Source organism: Macaca thibetana, chromosome 13 (genome assembly GCF_024542745.1).
Source record: "Macaca thibetana thibetana isolate TM-01 chromosome 13, ASM2454274v1, whole genome shotgun sequence".
NCBI lineage: Eukaryota > Metazoa > Chordata > Mammalia > Primates > Cercopithecidae > Macaca > Macaca thibetana.
In genome coordinates, this window is record NC_065590.1 from 83,380,298 (window position 1) to 83,402,480 (window position 22,183).

The following is a 22,183-nucleotide window of genomic DNA, read 5'->3' on the forward strand; positions in this document are numbered from 1 at the left end:
GGTTGCCCATGTTGTTGCTTTAGCAGACCCTTATTTTTGTAAAAAGAAATGTAGTCTTGTTTGTAACATAATATTCCTGTTTGTAATTGAGGAGTTTCTCCTTTTTCTGCTTTTGTGCCATGTTTTTAACTAACTACACTTGATGCCTATTTCCCCCTCTTTTCCCTCTGTTTTTAGATTATTTCTTTCACTGTGTCCAGAGACATTTTATTTGCTTTAAAAAGTCATAGCACTATGAGCTTTTCTTATAGTTTTGTCTTCTTCCCAAGTGGTGTATGCATAGGATGGGGGAAAATATGCATTCTGCAGATTATTGGAATTATTTTCTTTTTCTTTTTTTCAGTATGAAAAGCCTTTATTTCTTTTTTGACATGTAAAAGGTGGTAGTTAGTGTATATAACTCTGTGAGTTTAGAGATAAGTATATATTTGTGAAACCACCACCACCATCAACACCACAGACATGTCCATCATTCCTAAAGTTTCCCTGTCCCTTTTATTATGAATGTATTATTAGTATTATTTTTGTGGTAAGAACACTTGATATAAAATCTGCCCTCTTAGACAATTTTAAGTATGCAATGCAGTATTCTTAGATGTAGGCACTATGCTATATAAATCTCCAGAACTTATTTATCTGGCATAAGTGAAACTTGATTGCCTCCCCGCAAGACCCTGGCAATCACCCTTCTACTCTCTGCTTCTGTGAATTTGCTAGTTTAGATTCCACATATAAATGAGATCATACAGTATTTGTGTTTCTGGGACTGGCTTATATGATTTAGTGTAACGTCATCTAGGTGCATTTGTGTTGTTGTGAATGGCAGGATTTCCTTCTTAGGCTTAATAGTATTCCACTGGGCATGCACACATATACACCACGTTTACTACATTCATCTCTTGTTGGACATTTAGATTGTTTCCATATCTTAGCTATTATGAATAATGCTACTGCGAACATGGGAGTGCAGATGTCCGTCGAAATCCTGATTTCAATTCCTTTGGATAAATACCCAGAAGTGGGATTGCCGGATCATATGGTAGTTCTATTTTTAATTTTTTTGAGGAACTTTCATACTGTTTTCCATAGTGGCTGCACCATTTTCCATTTCTACTGACATGTACCAGGATTCCCTTTTTTCCACATCTCCCCAATATTTGTTGTCTCTTGTCTTTTTGACAAGAGCCATTTTGACAGGTGTGAGGTGATATATCATTGCGGTTTTGAATTGCATTTCCCTGATGATTAGTAATGTTGAGCACCCTTTTTATATACTTGAGAAGTGTCTATTTAGTTAGGACCTTTTTTTTTTAATTTTTTTTGGGACAGGGTCTTAGGAGTGGTTCACTGCAGCCTTAAAATCCTGCTTTGCCCATTAACAAATGTTTTCTTCCTGTGGAGTCGCAGGACTACCCTATGTATTTTGGAAATTAACTGCTTATCAGATACATGGTTTGCAGATTTTTCTCCCATTCTGTAGATTGCCTTTGTGCCCACACTTTTAAATTTTCTTATTTTTTTTTTCCTCCCTTATCATTACCCACAATGCCCACACTTTTAAAATGTCAGGCTGTCTTTTAGTGCTATGCAGTTAGATGTAATTACTCCTATACACTGTGGCTTTTTTTTTTTCTCCAAGCTTTCATAAAGCTTGACCTCTTTTAGGTCGGTTAATCTGGCCCTCAGTCATTAGCGTTTATTTGCTGCACCTAGGTGTCACTCCTAGTAAACAATCTAATACTGTATTCACAAAACTGGACAGCAATCTTTGAAAAATATTTGAACTCTTTTTTCTACCTCTCCTTGTTAGGTCTGTTTGCTGGTATTTCTGACTTTTTCGCTAGCTTTTTGGGATTTTTGAGATAATCATTGACTGTGAATCCCCATCTTGTGAGATCAAAATAAATATTTTGAGTAACTTTAGAAGTAAAATGCTGTATTACTTTATTTTTATTTAATTAAAAAAATCCCTAGGTCCTTCTTTAGTATACTTTTATCACCCTGTGCTTTTCCCTTTCCAACACTCATGCATTTGCCAACATAACAAAGCAGAGTGGTCAAAGTTGAGGGTTAAAGAGGTAAAAGAAGTCTGAGGGGGAAATCTCATAATGTATGTAACTCTCAGATGAGCAGGGGAAACTATAAGTTCCTCAGAACAGAGCAAGTTTTTCCTTATACTGTATCAGATTCACATGGAGTACAATATAGGTAATATTGTAACGTGACAATGTTCCCTGCCACAATTTCGAACCAAAGCAATGGTGGAGTTCATAGGATTGTCTCTGGTAGCCAAGTGAAAATGCAGCTTAAATTCAGTTACTGGCTATTTTTGTAGTCCACATATACACACATTCTGTTGTTTAGGTCATGAATGAAACTTATAAAGCCTATAGAAGTGAATGCATACTAATTCCTTAAATCATTTTCCCTGGCAATAAGTCTTTTAAACCATCCTTTGGTAGATGTTTTATTGCATGTCTCCTAAATACCCAATTATAGATAAACTCATAACTTTTGGAATCCAGCTGGACAAGTGGTAGAATTACTACTGTTAGGAGAACTGAGAAGCCCAACCAGTGTTTGCACCTGAATGTTGAGTGATCCTGTCTATTCAAGGATCTAAGTACCATATTACTTTGAATGATATGTTTGGCATTTCTTTTTTTTTTTTTTTTTTGAGACGTAGTCTTGCTCTGTCACCCAGGCTGGAGTGCAGTGGCCGGATCTCAGCTCACTGCAAGCTCCGCCTCCCGGGTTTATGCCATTCTCCTGCCTCAGCCTCCCGAGTAGGTGGGACTACAGGCGCCTGCCACCGTGCCCAGCTAGTTTTTTTTTTTTTTTTTTTTTTTTTTTAAATATTTTTTAGTAGAGACAGGGTTTCACCGGGTTAGCCAGGATGGTCTCGATCTCCTGACCTCGTGATCCGCTCGTCTCAGCCTCCCAAAGTGCTGGGATTACAGGCTTGAGCCACCGCGCCCGGCCTAAAATATGGAACGCTTCACGAATTTGCGTGTCATCCTTGCGCAGGGGCCATGCCAATCTTCTCTGTGTTGTTCCAATTTTAGTATATGTGCTGCCGAAGCGAGCACGGCATTTCTTTTAGTACTTACACAATGAAGTTTCATTTGGGTGCATTATCCGTTTTGTTTGTGTGCATAATCAACTTGAGTGGATTTCTTTTCTTCTTTTTTTTTTTTGAGATGGAGTCTCATTCTGTAGCTCAGGCTGGAGTATAGTGGTACAATCTCGGCTCACTGCAACCTCTGCCTCCCAGGTTCAAGCAATTCTCCTGCCTCAGCCTCCCAAGTAGCTGGCATTACAGGTGCCTGCCACCACACCTGGTTAATTTTTGTATTTTTTATTAGAGACGGGGTTTCATCATGTTGGTCAGGCTGGTCTTGAACTCCTGACCTCAGGCGACCTGCCCGCCTCAGTCTCCCAAAGTTCTGAGGTTACAGGTGTGAACCACTGTACCTGGCCCAAGTGGATTTCTTTGTACTTAGGTTTTTGGTCTTGCAGTAGGAATATTTTATACTTCTTTTATGCCTCCTCTCTGGAGGGGGATTCTATGAACAATGAGTTACTGAGTAAAAAGCAGTGGGAATTTTTGGATAAAAAGTTATATGGAAGTACATATTTGGGGGAAAATCATATATGTGTGTTAACTTTATTTAAATATAAGTTAGTTTTTTTTTTTGAGCAGTAAGTTTTGTAGTTTTATCTGGAGATAGGATATATACCTTTGGCTAAAGTCTTTCTCCCCTAAACTCTTCTATTAGAGTAGACCGTAAGTGCCACAAGGGCAGGCACTATATTTTATTTTTCCCCTGAATGCTGTATTCCCAGGGCCTAAATACAGTGCCTGACACGATGTTGGAAATGCTCAATAAATATCTGTTAAATGAGTGAATGAATGAATGAATGAATAGCATTTCAGGGAGCTGACCCATTTTGAGAATATCATGGTTATAGAACTTTGAGAATAGAGGATAAATAAAACACAGTTTTAACCCTCAGTACTGTAAATGTGCACATGATATGCTAATGAGAAGTTATTAACAAGGTAAATTCGTTCAAAGTAAGTGCCAAATGAATGGCATAGGTACTTAGTGTGGTAAGACTTCTAGTCCTCTACTCACTGAATGTTTTGGTGGAACTCTTTTTTTGTGTGTGTGCTTTAAAGACAGAGACCATTATGTTGACACCTGTATTCTGAGTGCCTAGAACAGCATGTGTCAGTCAGTGCCCAATTAATACTTCTTTTTTTTTTTAAGGCAGAGTCTCACTCTGTTGCCAAGGCTGGAGTACAGTGGCTCCATCTCGGCTCACTGCAACCTCCGCTTCCTGGGTTCCAGCGATTCTCCTGCCTCAGTCTCCTGAGTAGCCAGGATTACAGACATGAGCCACCACGTCCAGCTAATTTTTGTATTTTTAGTAGAGACGAGGTTTTGCCATGTTGACCAGGCTGGTCTTGAAATCCTGACCTCGGGAGATCTGCCTGTCTTGGCCTCCGAAAGTTCTGGGATTACAGGCGTGAGCTACTGCGCCTGGCCTAAGACTTTTTTTTTTTGAGACAGTTTCCCTCTTGTTGCCCGGGCTGGAGTACAGTGGTGCCACCTCAGCTCACTGCAACCCCCGCTTTCCGGATTCAAGTGATTCTCCTGCGTCAGCCTCCTGAGTAGCTGGGATTACAGACAGGCGCCACGTCACCCAGCTAATTTTTGTATTTTTAGAAGAGATGGGGTTTTACTGTGTTGAACAGGCTGGTCTGGAACTCCTGACCTCAGGTGATTCGCCCATCTCGGCCTCCCAAAGTGCTGGGATTACAGGCGTGAGCCACTGCACTGGGCCCCTAATACTTTTTTTTTTTTTTTGAGAAGCTCTCACTTTGTCTCCGAGGCTGGAGTGCAGTGGCATGATCTTGACTTGCTGCAGTCTTTGCCTCTTGTGCTCAAGTGATCCTGCCACCTCAGCCTCCCGAATACCTGCAGGCATAAGCCACCACAGTCAGCTAATTTTTGTATTTTTTGTAGAGATGGGGTTTTGCCACATTGCCCAGGCTGGTCTTGAACTCCTGGGCTTGAGCAGTCCGCCCACCCTGGCCTCCCAAAGTGCTGGGATTACAGCCACTGTGCCTGGCCAATTAATACTTTTTGAATGAATTAATGGAAAGTATGACTCATTTTAAATTATTTTCACATTGACAATCTCTCTCTCTCTCTTTTTTTTTTTTTTTAAATAGAGATGGGGGTCTTCTTTTGTTGCCCAGGCTAGTCTTGAACTACTGGCCTCAAGCAGTTCTCCCGCTTTGGCCTCCCAAAGTGTTAGGGTTACAGGTGTGCACCACCATGCCTAGCCGACAATCTTTCTTTTTCGCTATACTCACTTGTTGCATTTTACCCTAATAAGGAGAAGAGTAAACCAAGGTTTATTTAGCATCTTATACATGCCAGGTGTTGTTTAATGCTGTCTCATTCAATCCTTGTAACAACTCTATAAAGCAAGTGATGGTACCCCCATTTTACAACTGAGGAAATTGAGTTGCCTAAGAGTTAAGTGGCCTGTGGAAGGCTAAAGGTAATATTTAAATCTAGTTCTGTCTTCTCTACTTGTATATCTTATTTCATCTGTATTTCTTTACCTCACTTATTACTCTTTGATGTTGTTCAATCAGTAGTTTCCACCAACATCTGAAAAAGTGAAGGTAGCGGCTGTTGTATACTGTAAGTGTACCTACCGTTTATAGACAGTTTCTACCTGGCTGTCTGGAATTGTGGTGTCTAGAAGTGTATTGGGACTGAAAGTGGGAATAGTAGCATATAGGGATATGAAATATAGGACAATAATTTTCAGTAATTTCCTGCAGCCTGATTTCAGGAGGCAGTATGGAAGGAGAGGAGCAGGCATATTGTGCAGAGATTGTTTTTGCAATATTTTTCCTTAATATTTTATTATATATGTGTATATTTATATTTTTTGTTGCATTTTTTATTTAAAAATTTTTTTTGTGGGTACATAGTAGGCATATATGTAGTATATATATATTTTTTGAGACAGGATCTTGCTCTGTTGCCCAGGCTGAAGTGCAGTAGTGCAATCACAGCTCACTGCAACCTTGACCTCCTGAGTTCAATGAATTCTCCCACCACAGCCTCTGAGCAGCTGGGACTATAGGCATGTGTTACCACACCTGGCTTTTTTTTTTTTTTTTTTGTAGAGACAAGGTTTTGCTATGTTGCCAAAGCTGATCTCAAACTCTTGGGCTCAAGAAATCCTCCTGCCTTGGCTTCCTAAAGTGCTGGGATTACAGGAGTGAGCTACTGCTCCTGGCCTATATTTTAGTTTTTCTTTCTTTTTTTTTTGAGATGGAGTTTCACTCTTGTTGCCCAGGCTGGAGCGCAATGGCGTGATCTCAGCTCACTGCAACCTCCACCTCCCAGGTTCAAGCGATTCTTCTCCCTCAGCCTCCCGAGTAGCTGTGATTACAGGAGCCCACCACCACGCATGGCTAATTTTGTATTTTTTTAGTAGAGACGGGGTTTCTCAATATTGGTCAGGCTGGTCTTGAACTCCTGACCTCAGGTAATCCGCCCGCCTTGGCCTCCCAAAGTGGTGGGATTACAGGCGTGAGCCACCGTGCCCGGCTGTATTTTTATTTTTCAAGACAGGAGTCTCACTGTGTTGCCCAGGCTGGTTTTGGACTACTGGCCTCAACCAATTCTCCTGACTCAGCCTGCTGAGTAGCTGGGATTACAGGTATGAGCCACTGCACCTGGCTCTTCTCAGTATTTTTAAGTTGGCTTTGGGAAAAAGTAAATCCCTGTAAGCAGACTGAAAGTCTGGGCCTTGTGGTCTCTATTAGAGGTATACTTGTGCTGCTATCTTTCCCTCTACTTGGTGATATTAATTTATAGTGTATACATTTGCTTTTATGCTCTGGGAAACTATCTCTAGGGGGACTAAAGTGTTTTCCATTTGAAAAAATGTTTCATACTTTAAGCCTCTTGAAAAGACATTATATAGCATATTTATATATGAAGATTTGCATTAGTAAATTAAACATCTTTAGCATTGTTAGTTTATATCTGTATTCTAGGACCCAAATTGGAATCCTGAAAGAAATGGTGCTTAAAATACCCACAAAGTATGTTCTCTAGTCTTGCCAGACAGAAATTTGGAGGTAATCCAGAGCCTAGTTTTTGATGGTGAGGCTTGCTTGTTCCTTTGTTCGTTCATTCATTCATTCATTCAGTAAGGTAGAGAATGAAGCACAGTCCCTGCTTCATGGGATGTACTTAAAGTCTAGTGGAGGAGACAAATACATGCCGTAAAAAAATAGCCCTTCCCTCAGGTCTAGTGCCCTTTCATCTACATTTGTTCAGGTGACTTAGCAGCCTGCCTAGGGGCTGCTGTTTCCAGGCTCACTTCCTGTGTGGGTTTTAGAGAGGGGCCAAAAGCACCCTAAAGTTACTTTTGTTTAATCATTATATCTGAAGTTTATACCCATTCTTGTCTCCTTTTGGGCCTTTAAGGTCTAACACTATATTTTTGTGGCAAATTTAGAATTAAGTGAAGAAATAGGATATTATTTTAGAGATTTGGCAGAAACCTATGGTTAGAGGGAATTATTCTTATGTGCCAAACAACTTTCTTGCATATTATGTGGTTAGTGACTTTACTCAGATTTGGTTTTGTGATTAGGGTTTGGAGAATTAGGATGATTGAAGTGGTCTGATATTTTTGGACTTGAATTTAGAAGTTACTTTAAAAACTTGTCAGCCATTATTTTTGAACTTAAATTTAGAAGTTGCTTAAAGCAATTGTCAACCATTGTGTTTTGTTTTTGGTAGGAATCTAATTTCAGAGAAATGTAGAAAATTAGACTTCTTGGATTAAAACTTTGATGTGTTATTTAAAACTTTTAGTGTTAAGAAACTTTTTCCTCTAAAAGTGGTGAAGATGAATCAGTTATGGAATAAATTTGACCCTTGAAAAGATAATGAAAGAAAGGCCGGGCGCGGTGGCTCAAGCCTGTAATCCCAGCACTTTGGGAGGCCGAAACGGGCGGATCACTAGGTCAGGAGATCGAGACCATCCTGGCTAACACGGTGAAACCCCGTCTCTACTAAAAAATACAAAAAGCTAGCCGGGCGTGGTGGCAGGTGCCTGTAGTCCCAGCTACTCGGGAGGCTGAGGCAGGAGAATGGCATAAACCCGGGAGGCGGAGCTTGCAGTGAGCTGAGATCCGGCCACTGCACTCCAGCCTGGGTGACAGAGCCAGACTCTGCCTCAAAAAAAAAAAAAAAAAAAAAAAAAAAGATAATGAAAGAATAGTGAACTCTTTTTTTTTTTTTTTTTTTTTAAGATGGAGTCTCGCTCTGTCGCCCAGGCTGGAGTGCAGTGGTGCCCTGTTGGCTCACTGCAAGCTCCGCCTACCAAGTTCACGCCATTCTCCTGCCTTAGCCTCCCAAGTAGCTGGGACTACAGGCGCCTGCCACCACGCCTAGCTAATTTGTTTGCATTTTTAGTAGATATGGGATTTCACCATGTTGGCCAGGATGGTCTGGATCTCCTGACCTCGTGATCTGCCTGCCTCGGCCGCCCAAAGTGCTGGGATTACAGATGTGAGCCGCCGTGCCTGGCCAAGAATAGTGAACTCTTTTAGACTACCCTAAAACTATTCCCTGTTTTACAACTGTGTGGAATACTGACCCTTTGGATTTGAACTCTTTATGTTTGGGCATTATGTACTTTTGGAAGAATTTTTCTGTGAGAGATCTTAGGTTGAGATTGTAACACAAGGTATAAAATTACGTTACAAAATTTTACTTATTAATGTAATTAGTTTGTAAGTATCCATGTTGATGAGTGATCATAACCTCCAAATAAGTTATGTAAGGGTTTTAGCATATTTTTGTGGTTTATGTTTCATTGATGTTCTGAAGTGTGGGAAGTCAGCATAGTTAAAAGCAAAATAATGAATTGAGGCTGGGCGTGGTGGCTCATGCCTGTAATCTCAGCACTTTGGGAGGCTGAGGCAGGCGGATCATGAGGTCAAGAGTTCGAGAGCAGACTGACTAATATGGTGAAACCCCGTCTCTACTAAAATACAAAAAAATTAGCTGAGTGTGGTGGCGCGTGCCTGTAATCCCAGCTACTTGGGAGACTGAGGCAGGGGAATCGCTTGAACCCAGGAGGTGGAGGTTGCAGTGAGCTGAGATCGCGCCACTGCACTCTAACCTGGTGACAGAGCAAGACTCCGTTTCAAAAAACAAACAAAACAGAATTGGTAGCCAGACATGGTTGTTTACACCTGTAATCCCAGCTACTCTAGAGGCTAAGCAGGGAAGGATGGCTTGAGCCCAGGAGTTTGAGTCCAGCCTGTACAACATAGCAGTACTCTTTTTTTTTTTTTTTTACATGGTGAGTTGGATTTTTTTTTTTTAATGATGACTTTGTTTTCCTAGGTTACAGAGGATAGTGGTTAATATGTAGGGTGACCATATGTCTGCATTAACCTAGGATAGTACTGACCTGCCTGGCACATGCACAGTTTATGCTTGTCCCAAAAAAATTACTAATGCCCTCAACCCTCTATTTAACATGTTTAGATGATAGCATACCTGGTTACTGTTTTGGTTTATATGTATGTCTTTTAAGTTTTCATAAGTGGTATTTAGCTATAGAGCTTATTTTATTATTTTCTTTTAACCATTATATTTTCATCTGTGTGGTAACTCTGTATACATACAGTCACTACTCCCACCTGCTACATAGTACTTTGTAGGGTCAATTCATTGCATTTTAACTATTCACCCTCAAGAGATAGGTACCTAAATTGTTTCCTATTCTCTGCTACTGCAAATATTGCTGCAGTTAATACCCTGATGCAATGTCCCTCGTGGACTTGGTGTGGGAATTTCTTTGAGATAGACACCAAGAGTGGAAGAGTGTATGTGTACTTAAAATAAATATCACCTCTAGATATGCTGCTGTAGTGTCCATTGGTAGGAGTATAGCGTATGAGAGTTCTTGTATCTCCACTTCCCTGCCAATATTTGGCATCAGCTACCTTTTTAATAGCCTTTCATTAGTTACTAATGAGTTTGGGTAACTCTTTATGTCCATGCTAACTTTTTTTGCTTTCCTCCTCTCTGAAATGCCTGTTAAGATTTGTTTTTGCCCATTTCACTATTTTCTACTGGAGTTGCTATTTTATTATTGTTTTTCAAGAGTAATTAGAGATTTGTGACTTTTGACTTTTTTTGGTCCCACACTAAAGGATACTGTTTACATTGTGACTTTATACATACATACAATTTTACTATTTAGGCCTTTAATTCATTTTGTTCATTCTGCTAGACAACTTGTCCTTTGTGGTGCCACTTTGTAATACATTAAGTTCTCATGTGTGTTGTGTTCTGATCTCTGTTATTTTCTGTTGGTCTGTTTATGCTTATGGAAATACTATACTGTTTTATTGTTTTTTTAAATTTTTTGTAGAGACAGGATTATTGCTGTGTTGCCCAGGTAGTCTTGAACTCCTGGGGTCAAGCAATCCTCCTGCCCTGGCCTCCTGAAGTGTTGGGATTACAGGTGTAAGCCACCATGCCTGGCCCATACTGGTGTGGTTTTTTTTTTTGTCCAGGGTCCTGCTGTGTCACCCAGGCTAGAGTGCCCTGGCGTGATCACAGCTCACTGAAGCCTCGACCACCTAGGCTCAAGCAATCCTCTTGCGTCAGCCTCCCAGAGTGTTGAGATTACAGGCATGAGCCATTCTACCAGGCCAATACTATTTTTCATACTATGGTTTTGAGTTATGTCTTAATATCTTAAAGGACAAGTTTCTCCTCTTTGTTATTTTTCAAGGTTGACTTAGATGTCTGGGGGTTGTTTTTCAATTTTAATTTCAACTATGATTATAGAGTTACTTAGAAGATCCAACTAGATTTTTTTTTTTTTTTTTTTCCCTTGAGACGGAATCTTGCTCTGTTGCCCAGGCTGGAGTGCAGTGGCATGATCTCGGCTCACTACAACCTCCACCTCCCAGGTTCAAGCGATACTTCTGCTTCAGCCTCCCAAGTAGCTGGGATTATAGGCATGTGCACCCATACCTAGCTAATTTTTGTATTTTTAGTAGAGATGGGATTTCACCATGTTGGCCAGGCTGGTCTCAAACCCCTGACCTCAAATGATCTGCCCGCCTTGACTTCCCAAAGTGCTGGGATTACAGGCGTGAGTGAGCCACCGTGCCTGGCCCCAACTAGAATTTTGATTAGTAATATATTGAATTCATAGATTAATTTGTAGAGAATTGACAGCTTCAAATTGTTAGCCTAACAGCATGGAACATCTCTCACTTAACATAGTTTTTATATTTCTCTTGTAGGATTGGATGCTTTCTTTGTGGCCTAATATATTGTCAGTTTTGGTAAATGTTTATTGTGTACTGGGGATAAATGTGTATTTTCTGTTAAATGTAGAAAAATAAAAATGTGTGATGGAAAACATTAAGAGATGGGATATATTGTAGTGTGAACTTATTGATTAGTCAGATACTCAGAAATCTCTTGTTCCACGTTAAGATTCTTTTTATTATTTATTTATTTATTTTTGAGACAGAGTCTTTCTGTGTCACCTAGGCTAGAGTGCAATGGCTCCATCTCGGCTCACTACAACCTACGTCTTACGGCTTCCAGTGATTCTCCTGTCTCAGCCTCCTGAGTAGCTGAGATTACAGGCATGGGCCAGCATGCATGCTTGGCTAATTTTTGTATTTTTAGTAGGGATGGGGGTTTTACTGTGTTGGCCAGGCTGGTCTCGAACTCTTGACCTCAGGTGATCCGCCTACTTCAGCCTCCCAAAGTGCTGGGATTACAGATGTGAGCCACTGTGCCCGGCCCCATATTAAGATTCTACCTAGTTTTTGTTGTTGTTGAAATTATTTTTGTTATTTTTCAAATTCTCCTGGTGTATTTTTTTAAGTAAATTTTTATTTTAGAATATATTTTAATTTCCTATTTGCTTTCTTCTTTCATCCATTGGTTATCTGGAAGTATGTTGCTTACTTTCCAAACAGTTGGGCATTTCTTTTCCTTGCATTTTTTTTTGAGATGGGGTCTTACTCTCTCACCCAGGCTGGAGTACAGTGGCATGATTGTAGCCCACTGTAGCCTTGAACTCTTGGACTCAAGTGATCCTTCTGTCTCAGCCTCCCAAATAGCTAGGACTACAGGTGTGTGCCACCAGGCCTGGGTAATTTGAAATTTTTTTTTTTTGTTAGAGAGGGTCTTGTTATCTCCCTTTGTTGCCCAGTCTGGCCTCAAATTCCTAGACTCAAGCGATCCTCCCACCTTGGCCTTCGTAAGTGCTTGAATCACAGGTATGAGCCACTGTACCTGGCCTATTTTCTGTTTATAGTTTTATTAATTACTTCTAGCTTAATTCCATTGTGCTCAGAGAACATACTACATATGATTTCAGTCTTTTGAAATTTGTTCTGACTTATTTTGTCAGAACATTGTTTATGGTTATTTTGGTAAATGTTTCATGAACACTGGAAAAGAATATGTATTCTGCAGTTAGGGGTGCAGGATTGTAGATATTCACTAAGTCAAATTTGTGCATCTTCTACTTTTTTTCTTTTTTTGAGATGAAGTCTTGTTCTGTCACTCAGGTTGGAGTATGCAATGGCGCGATTTTGGCTTACTGCAACCGCCGCCTCCCAGGTTAGAGCAATTCTCCTGCCCCAGCCTCCTGAGTAGCTGGAGTTACAGGCACGCACCACCACACCTGGCTAATTTTTGTATTTTTAGTAGAGACGAGATTTCACCATGTTGGCCAGGCTGCATTCAAACTCCTGACCTCAGGTGATCCACCTGCCTTGGCCTCCTAAAGTGCTGGGATTACAAGCATGAGTCACTGAGTCACTGTGCCTGGACCTTCTGCTGGTTTTAGCTTATATGTTTTGCTTTGTGTGTGTATGTGTGATTGCTCTTAAGACTTATACTTGTATTTATTTGCTCACTTCTCTCTTCTTCTCTCTTCTCCTCTTCTCCTCTTCTCCTCTTCTCCTCTTCTCCTCTTCTTCTCCTCTCCTCTCCTCTCCTCTCCTCTCCTCTCCTCTCCTCTCCTCTCCTCTCCTCTCCTCTTCTCTTCTCTTCTCTTCTTCTCTCCTCTCCTCTTCTTCTCCTCCTCTTCTTCTTGTTTCTTTTTGGGATAGGATCTCACCCTGTCATCCAGGCTGGAGTGAAGAGGCACGATCAAGGCTAACTGCAGCCTTGACCTCCTGGGCTCAGGTGATCCTCCCACCTCAGCCTCTGGTGTAAATCACTGTGCCTGGCGAATTAACTCTCATTTTTTCTTTAAAAAAGTATTGTTACCTCTTTTTTTTTTTTTTTTGAGACGGAGTTTCGCTCTTGTTGCCCAGGCTGGAGTGCAATGGTGCAATCTCGGCTCACCACAACCTCTGCCTCCTGGGTTCAAACAGTTCTCCTGCCTCAGCCTCCTGAGTAGCTGGGATTACAGGCGTGCACCACTATGACCGACTAATTTTGTATTTTTAGTAGAGATGGGGTTTCTCCATGTTGGTCAGGCTGGTCTTGAACTCCTGACCTCAGGTGATCCGCCCACCTCGGCCTCCCAAGGTGCTGGGATTACAGGTGTGAGCCACCGTGCCTGGCCTATGTTACCTTTTACTGCAGACTTTTTAACACGCTCCTCCACGGTTCTTCCCTTCTTCTTACCCTGTGTATTTTTTTGAGACAGAGTCTTGCTCTGTTGTCCAGGCTGGAGTGCAGTGGTGCGACCTCGGCTCACTGCAACCTCTGCCTCCTAGGTTCAAGCGATTATTGTACCTCAGCCTCCCAAGTAGCTGGAACTACAGGCATGCTCCCCCATGCCCAGCTAATTTTTGTATTTTTAGTAGAGACAGGGTTTCATCATATTGGTCAGGCTGGTCTCAAACTCCTGACCTCAGATGATCCACCTGCCTTGGCCTCCCAAACTGCTGGGATTACAGGTGTGAGCCACTGCACCCAGCCGACACCATCTCTTTAAAAAATATTCATAGCATTTCAACTGGAAATGGAAGTGCCTTTCTTTAATTGCTGCAATTGAGTGACCAGACAATGAAGATAAGAGAGTTTGCAGGTTGGGCACTGTGTCTCACACCTGTAATCTCAGCACTTTGGGAGGCCTAGGCAGGTGGATCACCTGAGGTTAGGAGTTCGAGAGCACCCTGACCAACGTGGAGAAACCCCGTCTGTACTAAAAATACAAAATTAGCCAAGCGTGGTGGTGCATGCTTGTAATCCCAGCTATTCGGGAGGTTGAGGCAGGAGAATCTCTTGAACCCAGGAGGTAGAGGTTGCAGTGAGCTGAGATTGCGCCATTGCATTCCAGCCTGGGCAACAAGAGCAAAACTCTGTCTCCAAAAAAAAAAAAAAAAAAAGTATGCAAGAGTGGACAGTGGCTCACACCTGTAATCCCAGCATTTTGGGAGGCGAAGGTCGGAGGATCACTTGAGGCCAGGAGTTTGATACCAGTCTGGGAAACAAAGTGAGACCTCACCTCTATTAAAAAAAAAAAAAAAAACAAAAAATTAACCTGGTATGGTCGTGTGTGCCTTTAGTCCCAGCTACTTGGGAAGCTAAGGTGAGAGGATCACTTGAGCCCAGGAGTTTGAGGCTGTAGCGAGTTATGATCATACCACTGCACTCCAGCCTGATGAAATCTCATCTCTTAAAAACCAAAAAAAAAAAAAAAAGCAACCGAAACTTACGCAAGACTCAACCTCAGCTGTTTGGAGAAATATTTTATTCTTACTTAAAAAGTATGAAATAAATATTACTTTGTTTTGTTTTATTTTCTACACGTTATGATGAAATAAATATTTCAAATAATATGGACATACACAGAAAAAAAGGGCCTTTCCCTGCTCCCCTAATTTCTCCAGTTTGTTCTTCTGAGGAATAACCACTGTTAAAGCTGCTGTACATCCTTCTGACCATTGCATGTATACCATGGGTTTATATGTGTGTCACACACATATAACACACACATACACACATATAAACAACCCATAGGTTGTACCCATAGGTACATGTGCAATATGTGTGTATGTATAATATATATGTGTTTATATTTGTGTGTGTGTGTGTGTGTGTGTGTGTATATATATATATATATATAAAAAATTTATTTTTTGGAGACAGTGTCTCACTTTGTCACCCAGGCTAGAGTGCAGTGGTGCAGTCATGGCTCACTGCAGCCTTGACCTCCTAGACTCAAGTGATCTCCCACCTCAGCCTCCTGAGTAGCTGGGACTACAGGCATGTGCCACCATGCTTTAGGTCTCCCAAAATGCTGAGATAACAGGTGTGAGCCACCACACCTGGCTTATTTCATTTTTCTTGATGGCTTTCTAATATTTCTTTTTTTTCCTCACACTGTTGACTAGGAGCCTTTCTAATATTTCTGATATTTCTTTGTATCATTATACTGCTACATATTTAACCTATTGGCACACAGGCTTTCTCCATACTTTTAACTTTATAGTGTAGCAGAAAATGACCTTTCTTTTTTTTTTTTTTTGAGACAGTCTTCCTCTGTTGCCCAGGCTGGAGTGCGGTGGCACAATCTCGGCTCAATGCAACCTCTGCCTCCCAGATTCAAGCGATTCTCCTGTCTCAGCCTCCCGAGTAGCTGGGATTACAGGCGCCCACCACCATGCCCGGCCAGTTTTTTTTTGTATTTTTAGTAGAGAATACTCATGTTAGTGAGGCTGGTCTTGAACTCCTGACCTCAAGTGATTCTCCCGCCTCTGCTTCCCAAAGTTGGGATTACAGGCATGAGCCACCACACCCAGCCGACCTTTCTCTTTTAGATAAAGTAGAATTACTCGGTCAAATGATAATGTGTATTTTAAATTTTCATAGATTTTCTCAAATTGCTTTACACTGAGACTAAACCAGTTTGTGCCCCATTCCCCAGTACTATCAGCACTATTTTCGTATACCTTTACCAGCTAATTTAAAGAGTTAAATTTTAACTTCCGTGAAAGGCAGGTACTGCCTTAGCGCTAAGTATCTTTAGTATCTAACACAAAAACAGGCACTTAATAAATTTTGTTTGTGGAAGGAATGAATTATTGAAAATAATTAATAAGCTTATGAAGTTACATTAGCTCTATAAAGCCAAACAAGTATTCATACTTGAGATTGTATCTACTGTGAGGCAGTAGGTATAAAATTTGTTACTTATACTACCTCCTTGATTCTTCTAACCATCTTATGAGGTAAATGGTAGTTTCTGAGTTATAGTGGTAGTGCTGCAATGTAAGATTGGTCCTGTTTGTATAACTTCAAAGTCTGTGGCATGTTTCGTTTCGTTTCTTTTCTTTTTCTTTTTTGAAACAGGGTTTCACTCTGTCACCCAAGCTGGAGTGCAGTGGTGTAATCATGGCTCACTGCATCCTGGACCTCCTTGGCTCGAGCGATCCACCTACCTCAGCCTCCTGAGTATCTGGGGTCACAGTCATGTACCACTACCCCATGGCTAATTTTTAAAGTTTTTATAGAGACAAGTCTCAGAGTCTTACTTTGTTGGCCAGGTTGTTCTTGAACTCATGGGCTCAAGCGATCCTTTTACTTCAGCCTCCCAAAGTGTTGGGATTATAGATAGGAGCCACCATGCCTGACCATGTGGCATTTTTCAGTACCCACATTATCTCTTTCTTATTTTAAATAATGTAAAATTTTCAGATTTTTAGAAACTACCTTTTAGAAATTTTTATCTGGAAGAAAAGTGCATTTTAAATTATTATAGACTGTTTTTTAATCTTTCTGTATCTTCTAAACTAACAGGTCGCTTGTATGTATTTTTTTCTTTTTGTATTCTTTCATGATGATTGCTTAGAAATACTAAACTAGTAAGCCCTTGTTCTTGGAATATTTGAGGAAAATTTAGAACATTTTGTATGCTTGCCATTTCAGGACTTTGTAGAATAGTGTTGGCCCTAAATAAACAAATAGCAGTGCAGAGTTTGTTTTTTGCAGTCATGGTAACCACTGCCTCTGTGCATTCTTTTTGTAAATGAAAGAAAAAGAAATCGACTGCACTTCTAAGCTTTCCTTGTGAAAACAGGATTACTTGTTAAAAAAAAAAGTATACAAAAAGCCTGTCCTATAAGGAAATCGGAAAAGATTGATTGCACCCATACACTTTCTGATCTAACTTGGGGGAAAATGTTCCTATTCTGTTTTTTTCTTTCTTGTCTCTTTGAGGCTTTTTCTCTCATCATTTACTTACTCTTTAAATAATTTGTTTTATTCTCTCTTACGGTTTCCTTTTTTTCTATAAGAAGCCGGGTTGTCTTTTCTTAAAAAAAAAAAAAAAAAAGAAAATCCTTTCCTCCAACTCTAAACTATTCTTTCTTTTTTAATTCTGACACTTTTGTAAGACTAGCTCTGTAGTCATTACCTGTACTTGCTCACCACTTGCTCCATTATTCACCTAGTGATTTCCACTCTTCATTTCACAGACATTGCCCTGTCAGAAGTTACAATGATCTCTTACTTACAAATCCTCAGGTTTATCAGCTTTCTTCTGTTAAGTCTTTTTGGAGCAGTTTAACTCCCCTTGTTTTAGTGAGAGACTATATTTGTCTTTGATTTTTATGACATCTCTTGTGCTTATCCCCATTAATTAGACTTTTTTTAAAAGTTTTGACTTCTGCCCTTCTGTTTTTATATTCTGTACATTACCTGTGATCATTTTCTTTTATGACCATGTTTCATATCTGCTCCTTAACTCACTTCATCTCAGAGGTGTATTTCCCATAGCCTGATAGACCTCTCCCTAGATTTCTGGCTATAATTCCAAACTAACTTTCCACTTTTAATTTAGCATTATACTTCTCCTGTCATCACCTGTTCCCTGGCTCCCCATACCACCACCACCACCATCACCACTACCACCACCACCACCACCAACAAGCAGCATTTTTTATACTTGCCCTTACTGTATTTATTTTGAATACAGCACTGATATCACTAATCTAGTTATTTTGTTTTCTGGACTAAATTTCCTCTTTCTGATTTTCCCAATTCTAAATGAGGCCATCATCAAGTTTTGATTTAATCTAGTGGTCTGCTAATTCACTTATTTCCATGCATCTCTCATTTTAAAATGCTATACTTGACTTCATTCTTTTTTGTCATTAGATTAAAATCCAGCTTTTAGATTTCTGACAAATTTGGATCTGGGCACGAAGCCTTCCTTGAAAACCAGAGCAACATCTATTCATTTCTGTTATTCTCAAGTTCTTTTGCCTCACTTTATAAGATTTATGACAATAATAGTCACTATTTATGGTAGCTGATGAGTATGGTTTAAGGGACTATAAAAGTCAAGGAGAAAATGGTTTTTACAAATTGAAAAAAATTATCTATTTAAAGAGATTAGAATTAAACTAAAAAGTTACTTAAGTGGGGATGACTGTATCTTTTTTTATGTAATTTCTGTAGGATTTTACATTATTATTATTATACTTCTATTGGAAGTTATCTCATCCTTGGATTGTGTTCTGGTATTTTATGTGCCCCATTATTAAGTTGTTGGAATACATATTCCCATTTCTATAGAAAACTTGAAAACTTTATTTATTTATTTATTTATTTTTGAGACAGGGTCTTGCTCTGTTGCCCAGACTAGAGTGCAGTGATGCAAAATTATGGCTCACTGCAGCCTCAACTGCTGGGGCTCAGGTGATTCTCCCACTTCAGCCTCCCAAGTTGCTGGGACTGCAGGCGTGGAGCAGCACACCTGGCTAATTTTTCTATTTTTCTGTAGAGACAAGGTCTTGCCATTTTGCCCAGGCTGGGCTCGAACTCCTGAGCTCAAACAATCTGCCCCCCTCAGCCTCTCAGTGTTGAGATTACAGGTGTGAGCCACCATGCCTGGCCAAAAACATCCTTTAAAGTCCACATCATTTATGATGTCTTCCTTCGTCTCTGCTAGCAGTTATAGTTTTTTTGTTTTTTGCTTTCACAGAATTAGGTATTACTATAATCTTTTTTTTTTTTTTTAAGAAATGGGTCTTGCTGTGTTACTCAGACTGGTTTCAAACTCGTGGCCACAAGGATCCTCCTGCCTGGGTCTCCCAAAATGTTGGGATTACAGATGTGAACCACTGTGCTTGGCCTCAAGTAGTTCTTACTCATCTTTTTTACCACTGCCTTCCACATCTTATGTACATAGTAGGTCCTCAATAAATGTTAGTTAATTGAAATTATTTCCCTTATGCCTGAGATACTTTCCTACTCATGGATTATAATCACTCTGACACAGATTGCTAAATGGCTGTGGGTAGATTGCATAATCTTTTAAATATCTTTGTCATGAAACTGGTAACGCCTTCTCTCAAAGGGTTAGGTTATCATTAGCTAGTAAAAGGCTTTGAAGATGAAGAAGTTAAGGTTGAGCATTATGATCATCCTATTAAGGATGAATTGTTAGCATCAGGTTTGTAGATAGAAGCTTTCCCAAAGCTTGAAGTTAATTAAATGGTGCTGAAGTAATTATTTTGTACCTGTTTACATTGTGGTTGCTTGCTTAACTTAAATCCCCAGATTTCTTTGGAGAGAAGGAGTCTTTGGTAATGCTCTTTATTCTGAGGTCTCTGTCTTAGAGCCAAATCAAGATTGAAACCTCCCGTGACAAAAAAGTAAATATACCAGAACATTGTAGCAGTTAGGATGATGTGCTTTGTATTATACTTGAAGTATGTTATATGCCAGAGGTCCTCAGACTTCCGTGTACTAAGAATCATTTGGAAGCCCTCATTAAAAATGTTTCACCTCCAGAGATTCCAGTCCAGCCGGTTGTATTTTTTAATGAGTAATGCAGGTGATTTTTGATTCAGGTAGTATGTAAACAACAGTTTGAGTAATACTTCTGAGTGGAATTGAAGAAAGCCCGTAGAATATGCAGATGGCCAATAAATAAATGTGCAAAACTCACTTAAATTGATATTCAAGTAACTGTATACTCAGATTCTTTTAAAATTCAAATATTTTACTTTTTTTTTTTTTTGTCTTCATTTCAGTGGTACATAGTACTTATTTCCAGAGTATATTTGGGAAACTAGTACCTGCAGATGTTTCATGAAAAAAGAGAGCTTGATCTAATAAGTTTGTGAAATGTTATATACTTTATTCCATCCTTAGAGATTTACTTTGCATGTTATGATAATACTCTTAGAAGTTTCGCAGCAAAAAGCCTTGGACCTCATTGTTTCCCAAACTTCATTCACCATGAGCCCTCCTTTCTTTCCCCTAATAATTTCTATTAATAATTTGTGAACAAATTTCCAGAAATTTTGTTTGTTGTTTTTCATTGTTACTGTGGAATTTTAAAAAATAGGGTATGTTTTTATAATTCAGGAGCTTAAAATCTTGCTAGAATTTCAAGACTTGGACATGGCACTTTAAAGATGATAAATATATAATGCTAAGTTGAAATAATCAAGTGCCCAAATGTATGGTAGGGCTGCAGCTAGCAGGGGAGATAAGCTTAATTTAGGCTAGATTCTTCAGGGAGATTTCATGAAGGAAAAAAAAAAAGGGTCCTGAGATGGGTCTTGAGGTGAGTGATCAAATTTGATTAGAAGGAGTAATGCTGGCCTGGGCTATCTAAATTGGCATAGTAGTTTATAGGTGCTAGTTTCTGTATCACAGATATACTCTAGCTTAAAACACATGATGTTGCTTCCTCAGTGACTACTTTTTTTTCAGTGAACAATCATTTTATTACTTGAGTACATAGACAAACTTATGCAACCAGGGCAGAGGCTGTGGATGACTCATATTTCCAGTTGGGAGGGAGGATTTGCTTGGTCATGTATTAGTAATATTGAGCCAGTCGGTGAATTCGTCTATCAGAATCAGATGGAATTTGGCATCCTTATCCTTTCTGTTCCTCTCAAGATGCTTTTGAATAGCAACTGCTTGCTTAATTAAACAGTAGTGATCCTCTGGGAGATCAGGAGCGAGTCTTTTGGACTTAAGGATTCTTAAGATTGTATTGCCTGTCACAAAACATACTTGTGTAACACCGTATGAGCCTCAGGATCACACTGATTTGTGAGGGAGGCAGACCCTTCTTGGTCAGTTTGTAAGTCTGCTCCTTCATGTCATCAGATGTCAACTTCAGCCAAGTGGGAACCTTGCAGTGACGGGGCAGAGCCGATTGAGACAGGCCCTTCCCAGGAGTGTGCATGCGACTCATGATGGTGGCAATCAGGCGGTCCAGTGACAATGTCTTGAATATGTTGTGTAATAATGCTTTTCAAACTCTAATGTGCACATGAATCACCTGGGGATCTTTTTAAAATGGTTTCTGATTCAGTGGGTCTGAGGGTGGAGCCTGAGATTCTACATTTCTAAGGAGCTCCCAAATAGATGATGCCCATGTTGTTGGTTCACAGACCAGATTTGGAGTAAAGGATGTCTTGGATTTGTAGTTCAGTTAGATGACTTTTAATGCACATTTTAACCTTGGGAGTCTGTAAATATCCCAGGTTGGAGTGGGTGAGATAGTATAAAAACTAAAGCTAGGCGTAGTGGCTCATGGTTGTAATCCCAGTGCTTTGTGGGGCCGAGGCGGGAGGATCTCCTGAGGTCAGGAGTTTGAGAACAACCTGGCAATGAGACCCTGTCTCAAATAAAATAAAACAATAAAAATATGAAATAAAAAGTAAGAGGTCGGGCGCGGTGGCTCATGCTTGTAATCCCAGCACTTTGGGAGGCCGAGGCGGGCAGATCACGAGGTCAGGAGTTCGAGACCAGCCTGGCCAACACAGTGAAATGTTGTCTCTACTAAAAATACAAAACTTAGCTGGGCATGGTGGCATGCACCTGTAATCCCAGCTACTCAGGAGGCTGAGGCAGGTGGCATGCACCTGTAATCCCAGCTACTCAGGAGGCTGAGGCAGGAGAATTGCTTGAACCAGGAGGTAGAGGTTGCAGTGAGCCAAGACCACTGCACTCCAGCCTGGGTGACAGAGCTAGACTACGTCTCAAAAAAAAAAAAAAAAAAAAAAAACAGAAAACTGTATTAGAAATGAAAGGACTGTTGGGCGCAGTGGCTGACGCCTGTAATCTCAGCACTTTGGGAGGCTGAG

The 22,183-nt window shown here is 40.2% G+C and overlaps 1 protein-coding gene, 1 non-coding gene and 1 pseudogene across 9 annotated transcripts in view; 1 reads left to right on the forward strand and 2 right to left on the reverse strand.

Moving 5' to 3' along the window:
• ATAD2B (ATPase family AAA domain containing 2B) overlaps positions 1–22,183 on the forward strand; it is a 174,571-nt gene that overhangs the window by 2,818 nt on the left and 149,570 nt on the right. The window lies entirely within an intron of this gene.
• On the reverse strand, positions 2,983–3,089 carry LOC126934604 (U6 spliceosomal RNA). The gene has a single exon (XR_007719056.1). It is a non-coding gene; the product is annotated as a U6 spliceosomal RNA (small nuclear RNA).
• LOC126933674 (40S ribosomal protein S13-like) lies at positions 20,833–21,288 on the reverse strand (annotated as a pseudogene).